Consider the following 10,037-nt stretch of genomic DNA (forward strand, 5'->3'; position numbering starts at 1 on the left):
CTTGCCCAGGGTCACACAGCTAGTAAGTGTCTGAGTCTTCCTGACTCCACACCTGGCACTCTGTGCACCATGGAGCCACCTAGCTGCCCACCTGGCACATAGAATGCACTTAAATGTTTATTGAATTGAATGATGATGCATCACTACTCATTTTGATAGAAAGGTAAGGTCCAAAGTGGTTCTGGGAACAGGATGGCCTGCAGGAAGCTCTTTAAGAAGTTGAATCCATTTTTTTCTTAAATTTTGCACCTCTCCTCCTGCGCTTCATCAGAAGAGATCATTAAGGAAATGCTCACTCCTCAACTCCATTAGTTAAGAGTATTTTCACTGGGACTCATGCCGAGGTCATAACCTTGTCTCAATTCATGGATCAGTTTGGACTTGAGACAATGACAGATGTTCCCGTCTGAATTCAATTAGTTCAGATTTTCTGCTTTTCTGAGGCATAATCTGAGTGACAGAGGCAAAGAAACGAAAGATAGAACAGGAGCGTCAGCTACCAAGAGGGAGACCATGCAGTGTGGAGGGCTGAGGTAAGCCCCAATTTCAAAAAACCTGGATTTTGTCCTTCCCCTTAAAACCACCAAAAGTGTCCTATGAATTTCCCGACTTGACTAAATAAGCACTGAGGAAATCCAATCAGTAGAAAGGATCACAATTAATAATGATAACTCACTTTAAGGTGGTGGCTGGACCATGATTTTATTGGAATATGAAACTCTCAGATGAGCAAATTCCCTCTACCAACGCAGGTCGGCACCTTCTGAGAGAATTGCCTCCAGCACCAACAGATGAATGACTTACTGAGGGTCAAATTGCCATAAGCAGAAGCAGTATTTGAACAGTGGCTTTCCTAGCTCCAAGGCCATCTTATCTATTGCCTCTCTGAGAGCATTGTAGGGTTTGCTAAATCCTCTCTTGGGAACAAGTGGGTAGTATAAGAATTATTATCCCATTTCACAGATGAGAAAATTGAAGTGTTGATAGGATAAATGAACTGTTTATGGTCACACAAGCTAGTAAAGGCCTCAAGACAGATTTGAATCCAACTCTTATGTCCATTCCCATTGTGCCACCTTAGCTCTTGGGACCCCATCCCATCCCACCCCCCAACTGCCACAATACAGAGATCCAGGGACATACATTCTCTCTAGCCCATTTCTCCTCCCAGGGAAGGCATGTGAATAGTAGTAACTGACTTGTCTCTCCCACAAAATCTCTATGGCTCATATTTTTGTCCCCCCCCCCCCAAAAAAACCCTGGAAATATCAGTATCTGACTAATTTTATTCTTCCCAAATAAAGTTGTTCAGCTACCCTGGAAGTACTTATGCTAACCAAGCATCAAATACAGAAAACATAACAAAAATACAAGCAAGAGTTCCTGCAGTTAAGAATACTCTTGCTTTTTCCCTCCAGTAAAAGAATTCAGAAATGAGCCTGTCCCTCTCCCACCACCACCTCCCACCCCAAAAGACCTTTACAATCCACATGACTCACAGTACTAGGGAAGGAATGAGTCTGGCCTGTGCCGTGGTGAATATGGTTTTCCAATGTTCCAATCTCTCATTGTGTCCTGGTCTCTGCTCCTCAGTGAGGCCCAATATAATATCCCTCACCTCTAACTCTCATTCAGGAAATAATAGTAATAAACATAGGTTATAAATGATAGAAAGGTACCAAAGATGGAGAAACAAGACTGAAGAAACTTCTCAATTCCCCTGGAAAACTAGCACAGAGAAACCACATATCTTTCACTGTCCATTGTGCATACACATGTGTGAGAACGAATTTCCATTTGTTCTCCATGTGGAGTCAAAATGAAACTATATTGGGATCCCACCTCTTACACATCTTTGAACCTTAGTTTCTTCATCTGTGAAATGGTGATGTCAGTAGAGCTTACCTCCCAGGGATGTTGTAAGAATCAAGTGAGATAATGTATATAAAACTTTAAAGTCCTATAAAATGGTGGCTTATATATGACAGGGGCCGTGTGGATAGGGAGGTAATTGGCAGTGCAGCAGTGATCACTAAAAGAGATGTTTGTAGGTTGCAAATGTCATTCTACCAAAAGGAAGACTGATACAAAGGCAAGTGCCTTAGCCCTGGAGTCAAAGGACCCGAGTTCAAATCCCTCCTTTGAGGCTTACTGTGCAACTTTGGGTCAATCACTTTCTCAACCTCAGTTTCCTCAACTGTAAAATGAGGTTGAATTAGATGTATTGAGATTCTACGTATGTTCCTATAAAAGCCTGCTCCACTCTGGTAGCAAAGTCGAGGCAGCTGGCCAAATATCCAACTTTTTGGTTTGGAAAAAATAATCCCTGTAGATACAGAGAGAGAAAGCTTTAAAAAAGAAAAAGAGAGTGAGTTTGCAGACACGTGGTGAATAATAAAAAGAACTCTCATTTCTAACATATATTCAGATTTACAAAGCACTTTTTCCTTTGGGGCAGCTAGGTGGCCTCACAGTGCATAGAGCCCAGGGCCTAGAGTTAGGAAGATCTGAGTTCAAATCTAGCCTCAGACACTTACTAGCTGCATGACCCTAGTTCGGCAGCATCGTCCCCATCATCTAGAGGAAGCGGTGGTTCAGACTGATGGGGTGACCAGCCCACAGTTAATATATGTCAGCAAACTCAATGTCCAAAGGTCTGGGTCCTCAGTCCCATGTGCCTTAGACTCTTTAAAAAATGAGGAATGGGGCTTTCCAGTCTCAACTCTTAGAACCTTCAGGATGGGATGTGGAAAAAAAAAAAACCCTCCCCAGTTTCTGAGCCACCAAATGAAGTGTTTGACTGTTTACCTGATAGAGGGCCTAGGAGCAGAGAACAGAAGTCACTGTTGTAGGTTGCCTGCATTGCAGAATCTCCAATGGGCTGAGCGCCCTGCTAGGATACATTCCATTCCAATCTATTTTAAATCTGGTAAGGGAAATAAAAGCAATTTCTGAGAAAGCATAAAATGTCACGGTGCTTATTGGGTCAAGATGCATGGTTCTCATCTCACAAACAACTCCAAAGCCCAGGGAGTTGTTTCCAGCTCATGCAGGAAGGTTAGACCTCTTTTCCTTTAGCAGTCAGACTGGCTCACAGAGGGAAAGGTCATCCCGGGTGTTAGAGCAGCCAAACCCCAAAAGGGCATGTTGGCTCTGCACATTAATTAACAACAACAATGAGCATTTCTATTGCACCCTAAAGTTGCAAAGGGCTTTACATAGGTTATCTCATTTGATACAACAACCCTGTGGGGAAGGTGCTATTATTCCCATTTTACAGATGAAGAAACCAAGGCTGTGAGCTTAGGGATTTGTCCAGAGCAGGGGTGGGGAACCTGCAACCTCGAGGCCACATGTGGCCCTCTAGGACCTCAAGTCCCCTTAATAAAAGGATTTGATCTGTGAAGTCTGGATTCAGTCAAAGGGCTGCTCTTGAGGACCTAGAGGGCCACATGTGACCTCAAGGCCACAGATTCCACACCCCTGGTCGAGAGTCTTACTTTACATATCTGTAAAATGAAGGGGTTGGGCTAGTTGACCTCTAAGGTCCCTTCCAGGCATAAATTTATACCCTCTGGCCTTCAAATGGGCCAACAAATTGCATATTAGTGCATATAGTGTGCTTGCAAATCCTTCATCCCACAGCAAGAAATAAACAGAACCAGGCTCATCTAAAATCCGCTGCACGTGATTTCTCAAAATTCAGCTCATTTGACTCCTGCCAAGACGGCAAATGAGTGGCTATGATTCAGCCCAGTTCTCCTTCATCACCTCCAAGCAATGACAAATACACCGAGGAAAAGAAAGAGCAAAAACAAGAAGACAGGAAAGGAAAGAGATCTTTCCTCGCATAAAAAACATCAGAGGAAAAACTAATAGAAAGATTGAAGAAGTGAGAAAACAAGAGACCTGAGGTCAGTGGGGAAAAAAAACTACAGAATAAAAAAGGGGACAAACTCTCCAAAAGGAAAAAAAAAGCGACTCAAAACCAACCACAACTTAGAAGTCAAAAATGGACAGACTGCATTAGTACCACAGAGGTTTGGAATCCCAATAAGAGATTTAAGGGAAAAGGTGGCACCTAGAACATTGGCAAAAGGTTGGGTAAAGAAAGACTTCAAGACGTATGTCAAAATTGACAACATAGAAAAGATAGTAGAGAATCTCAACTATACGGTGGGCTTTTGGAGGAGCCCCTCTGCTGCTCAATGAAAAATGCAGAGAAGGAATAACAACAGAGCAGATTCTAAAGTGGAAAAACTGGATGACATACATGTATGTATGCAATTGGGAGTGCATGCATGCATGCATGCATGCATGCCTGAATGAATGAAGAGCATTATGTTCTTTTTTGGTTCATTTGTTTTACATGGTTTCATTTGATTCAGTTTGGATGTAATCTGCTCCAGAGTGAACTCTGCTTCAGCTTGCAGACAAAATGGAAATGTAGAAAGGTCTACTTCATATTGTTGGCACATCTGTGAACATCTCTCCCCTTACTCAATTCAGGTTTAACTAGCAAACAGAATTTAGATTCCAGTGTCACAAGGAGTCAACTTCGGGGAAGTCTATCTGAAGAGTCTTATGCTGAAAAGCAACCTAAGACCAGGCAACAATCTCTACAATGATCCTGAAGTACAACTGTAGCAAGTTACTGTAATTTCAGTTTACAAAACATTAGACCAAGAATTCTCTCGAATGGGTTTAAATATGTTTTATTTTAGACAACCTACGTGACACATTTTTAAAAACGATACTTCCACTCCAAATAAATCAAGGTCAAAAATAAATGAACAAAGTTCTAGATGACATCAGCCCGGGTTTGTCCAAGTCCTGGTGCTACAGAGAAGACAAAAAACGGCAGCCCAGTGAGGATGACAGGCGATCCAAAGTAATCAGCTGAATGTGTTAATATTTCTCTATTTCCAAACCATTGTTAAAGAAAATCATAAATGGGGTCACACCATCCTCATGGAAGTCCACGAGAGCCATCATGCCATCTGGATTCATGTTCCTACCTATGAAGAATCACTAGTTTATCTTTTTTTAATTATGTTTGGATATGTTTGATTTGTTCTGTAGCTCCCATCATAAAAGGTTTTATTGTCTTCTGTTTTCAAGTCTGCCTTTGGTTGATTTCATGTAGTCTTCGATATACTTTTTGTAGGATTCTTTTGTGAAGCTAGTTTCTTGCAGATGATGATTCATTACTATGTCAACTCCAGTGATTACAATGGCATCTATGTTCCTTCATCCTCAGGACCTTCAGCAGAGGCATTTCCACTGATGAGTGAATCACCAATAGTACCCTCTGCCCTACTGACCATCTTCCCCTTTACCTCTAGCACAGCCCCATTGTGATCTCTTGGATCTTGTATATGTCAGAGAACATCATATCATGGCCGATGAGGTGTTGGTAGGTGATCATGGTGGTAGAAGGAGGGGGGTGGTAGTGGGAACCCAGAGCTCAATGTGAGTGTGATTCAACCAGAGCAGCATTTGGTGGGGGGAAAGAGGGAGCGGGCAGAAAAGCATGCGCATTATGTTGTAGATTCTTGGGAAACAAAAGTAGAAGAAAGACAGTCTCTGTTCTCAAGGAGCTTATATTCTAATAGAGAGGATAACACATTAAAGGAAGTGGTGACTAGAGAAAGGTATTTTTGGTCTGAGAAGTCATAGGAATAGTAAATGGAGGGAACCACAGGGTAATTCATTTTGCAGAAGCAATTGTATTACTGATTTGATTGCATTTTCAGAGTTCTACAAAGTAAAGCAACAGACCTAGATGACAGAATTCAGCAAGACAATGTGATAATCGTTGGTTTCTCAGAAAAAAAAAAGTGTGAAAAAACAAAGACTTCAAATATCATATTCCAGAAAATCATTTGAAAACAACTGTCAAGAAGGGCAGAATGCCAATTGATAAAATACCTACTGGTTGCCACAGAGAGGAATCTTAAATTTAACCTCCCCAGAAATGTAATTGCCAAATTCTAGCACTTCAATGTCAAAGGGAGAATTTTGTAAGTAGCTAGGAGAAAGCAATTTACACATCAATTTACACATCAATGAATTTGACAGGCATGAACCTATTCAATGAAGACAAGAAATAATGGAGAGCCTAAAATACAAGCTCAAATGCAAAAGAAACTGACCTGTACCTCAAAATTATCTTTCCTGTGAAACTGAGCACTACTTTATCATGAAAAAAGAATATTCTCCAATTAGATCAGAAAAGGTAACTCTTTCCTGCTGAGATATACAGTTCTGAGAAGGGGTCTTAATATTAAAATTTACCAAGTTGTTAAAACTTTAAAAGAGGTTATTTATAATTGAATGCAAGACACAAGTCAAGGACAACTCAATGACAACATGCTGTCATGAAGTGATAAATCTATCATAGTGTTTATGGAACATCTAGAATAAACGATGCTGAAAACACAAAGGCTAGAAATGTGAGGGAAGAATATTTTGAAAAGGGAGCAGATAAAACTCAATCTTCTGGAGGAATGAAAGAAAAGTCAGGGGATACGTGAAATACACGTGGGGAGTGGGGCACAAATGAACGCTAATTAAACAAAAAGGAAGGGTGAGGGAAGGAGAAGAGTCTCACATGTGTCTCATAGCAGGTGTGTGGCCATGGACAAACCATTTAACCTCTTCCTACGCCCAAGCAGCCTGCTGACATTCATTGGTGGAGGAAGATTCCACACAAACGTAATGAAATCATAAATCACTGATAGAATTTTTTTTTAAAATAGCAAACACAGACACCATTAAAAGTGAAAATTAGGGAAACTACTTCATGATTAAAAGCACCTTAGATAATGAAGCAATGACAATAGTAAGTATATGTGTACCAAATGACTTAACAACCAAGTGAAAGAAAAAGCTAACTAATTGTTTTTTAAAAGACCTGAACAATAGAAATAAATCCTAGGTGACTTTAACTTTCCTCTGTCATATCTTGACAAATTCAATAGAAAGATAAAAAAAAGAGAGAAATTACAGACTTGAACAAAATATTGGGGAAAAATTGGACTTGATAGATCTGTGGAGACTTCAGCTGGAAATCTTTGAATATATATGTGTCTCCAGTTCCAACAGGATCCACAACAACAAAAAAAAAGTCACCATGCGCTAGGAAATAAAGAGCTTATGACATATGCAAAAAGGTAGGAATCTTAAACACTTCTTTGCAGACCATTCTTTTTTTTTTTTTTAATCTGATTCCACCAGTGTCAGGAACTTCATCCTACCCATGCAAACTGAAAATTTGCTGATGGATTAGAGGCAGCAACCCAGCTGAACTCTCTCAACATTCCCCTTCAAAGAACTTTAAAATCAATATTTTAAATAGCACCTCAAATCAAATTTTGGAATGGTAGAGCCACTTCGGTCACCTCAAGTTGAGACATTTTTTCCAGCCTAGAAGGCTGGCGGAAGAGGCCTGTGATGGGCAGCTAGACTTGGAGGTGGTCACAACAGCAGCAGAAGCTGCTTTGGGAACTCTTGGCCAACTAGTCAGAAAGAGATCACAGGGAACCCTTTGCTGGCCCTGAGTGCCTCTGGTACTAATTGGCAACTCTATTGCCCATAGGCAGCTCTAGGTCACAATTCCAAGGTAGAAAGGAGTACTTGGGGTTGGTCACAAGCGATCAGGGGCCCTGGTTGGAGTTCCAAGGCAGAGAAGGGCTCTAGCACTTATAGCCACATGACAGCAGAGGTCCTAGTCACAGTTCTAGGGCCAAAAGAAGTAGTAGTGCTTGTGGCTACAGGGAAGCGAGGCCTTCCTGGGGAAAGAAAGACCAGAGCACAGACCAGGAGAGCAGTGACCACACCTCTCCCCGGGTCATACCACCATGGAAGCACTGAAAACTTGCAGACCTCCAGAACTAGCTCTGAAAACAGTAGCATAAAAAAGGCTGAAGCTTGGAACAGTGCCTTCCCACCTCCAGGTGACCAGAGCCCAATTTTAATATAAAATTCAAAGTGAAGAAATAAACTGGAAAAAGATGATCAAACAAAAACAAAAACAAACAAACAAAAAAAAAAAACTTGATCATAAGAAGCTACTACTTTGGCAAGGAAGACCAAGACACAAACTCAGAATCTGTCAAACAGCTACAAACAAAGCCTCAAAGAAAAATGCTAATTGGACCAAGCCCAACAAGAATTCCTGAAAGAGTTCAAGAAGGAGTTAAGAGTGGTAAAGAAAAAAATTGGGGAAAGAAATGAGAATGATGCAAAAAAAAATTGTAAAAAGAGAATTAGCAGCTTGGTAAGAGAGGCCCAAAAAATTACTGAAGAAAATAACACCTTAAAAAATAGAATTGGCCTAATAGTGAAAGAAGCACAAAAATTCGCTAAAGAAAAGAACTCCTTAAAAACAGAATTGGACAAATGGGAAAAAAAAAAAAGGTCAAAGCTCACTGAAGAAAATTCCTTTTTCCCCAATATATTTTTTATTTCATTACATATTTCTCAATTACATGTTAAAAATTTTAATGTTCTTTTTCTTCATTTTTGAGTTCCAAATTCTCTCCCTTCCTCCCTACCCACCCCTCTTTAAAAAGGCAAACAATTTTATATAGATTATGTATGTGAAATCATTCAAAACATATTTCCATATTAACCATGTTGCAAAAGAAAACACAGAACAACAAAAAAAAAGAAAGTTGGTTGTTTTTTTTTAAAGTATGCTTCAATCTACATTCAGACTCAGTTCTTTCTCTGAAGGTGGATAGAATTTTTTTTTTTGAACCAAGAAGAATTTTTTATTAACGACCTGGCCAGACCAGGTGTTCCATGCGTGTGCACACCCATGTCAGATAGATAGACAGTTTTTTATTCCCTATTCCTGATTCTAATTTCCCTCTCCTATTTCCCCATTGGCTGGGTACCACAGAGGTTAGAGCCTATCCAAAGCACCTAATTTCCCCACCTGAGTCTCTGCCCCTAATTACATCTCATACTTCCCATGATCTGGGGACCCAGGCCCACATCCACTTCTGTCCTTATTTGGGTATGGAAACACCCCCCTTGCTTGGTATGTGGATATGTTCATTGATAGATACCTAACCTCAGCTGGTTAGTCTACTCACCCACCAATAGAATTTTCTTTTTCTAATTTATGGTTTCCATTGCTCAACTTCCACCTAACCCATTTCTTAGGTTTCAGGTGACTTTTGTGGAAATGAAAATTAGTGATTTCTCACATTCCCTCCTCTTTTCTCATCCATAATTTTTATTTCCACGTCCTCCTCAAATTTGATTCTTGTATTATACAGGCAATTGTTTGGTGATGGTGGTTTCTATTAACCTCTGCACTAGTCATCAAACACAGGGTATTTTACAGCTTCCAACCCTTGTTAACACCTCAGCCATTACTAAAGATAGATACTGCCATTCCTTCCCATTTCCCAAACCATGACTCTAACCATACAGTCAATGAATTATCTATCCCAGAGTTCTCTGCCAATTCTTCAGCTAACGTGGTTAGACCTTGCAATGCCTTAGTCCATTTAAGGCATCTCATGCAGCTGTCTCGTTGGTGTTCTGGACATCATCTGGTGAGGTTTTCTGGTCTAAGTGCTGTTCAAGCAGCGTCCAGCAGACTGTCTTCTTATAGAGATCCTTTTTCTTGTGTTCACTCTCCTACAAGATTTATCTTAACACAATTTTAATTTACCTTGCCAATAACCAGGTCAAATAATGAAAGTTAACTCAACCCTTATATCTCCATTATTATACATTCTTATTCATATTCCCCCATCAGGAGGATGAGATTCCACTAAGAAATTAATAACAGACTCTAATCCATACATAATTACATTGAGTAATCAATTTAAAAACAGTACATATCAAGTAATAAGACAATTCCAACTTCGGGTCATGTACAAATAAACAATCCTTAATTAAAGTGAATGCTTCTTTTAAGGTATTTACAAGATAGACTACAAGCCATTCTTCTTTTAACATTAACTAATTATAACAAACTGAGACAACTTTGATATTGACTAATATATAACTAACTA

At 40.0% G+C, this 10,037-nt stretch overlaps 1 pseudogene; it reads right to left on the reverse strand.

The window, feature by feature from the left end:
• Positions 1-4,908: 4,908 nt before the first annotated feature.
• On the reverse strand, positions 4,909-5,437 carry LOC114042918 (annotated as a pseudogene).
• Positions 5,438-10,037: the final 4,600 nt, after the last annotated feature.

The sequence above is a fragment of the Vombatus ursinus genome, unplaced genomic scaffold (assembly GCF_900497805.2).
Source record: "Vombatus ursinus unplaced genomic scaffold, bare-nosed wombat genome assembly UNPS02014768.1, whole genome shotgun sequence".
NCBI lineage: Eukaryota > Metazoa > Chordata > Mammalia > Diprotodontia > Vombatidae > Vombatus > Vombatus ursinus.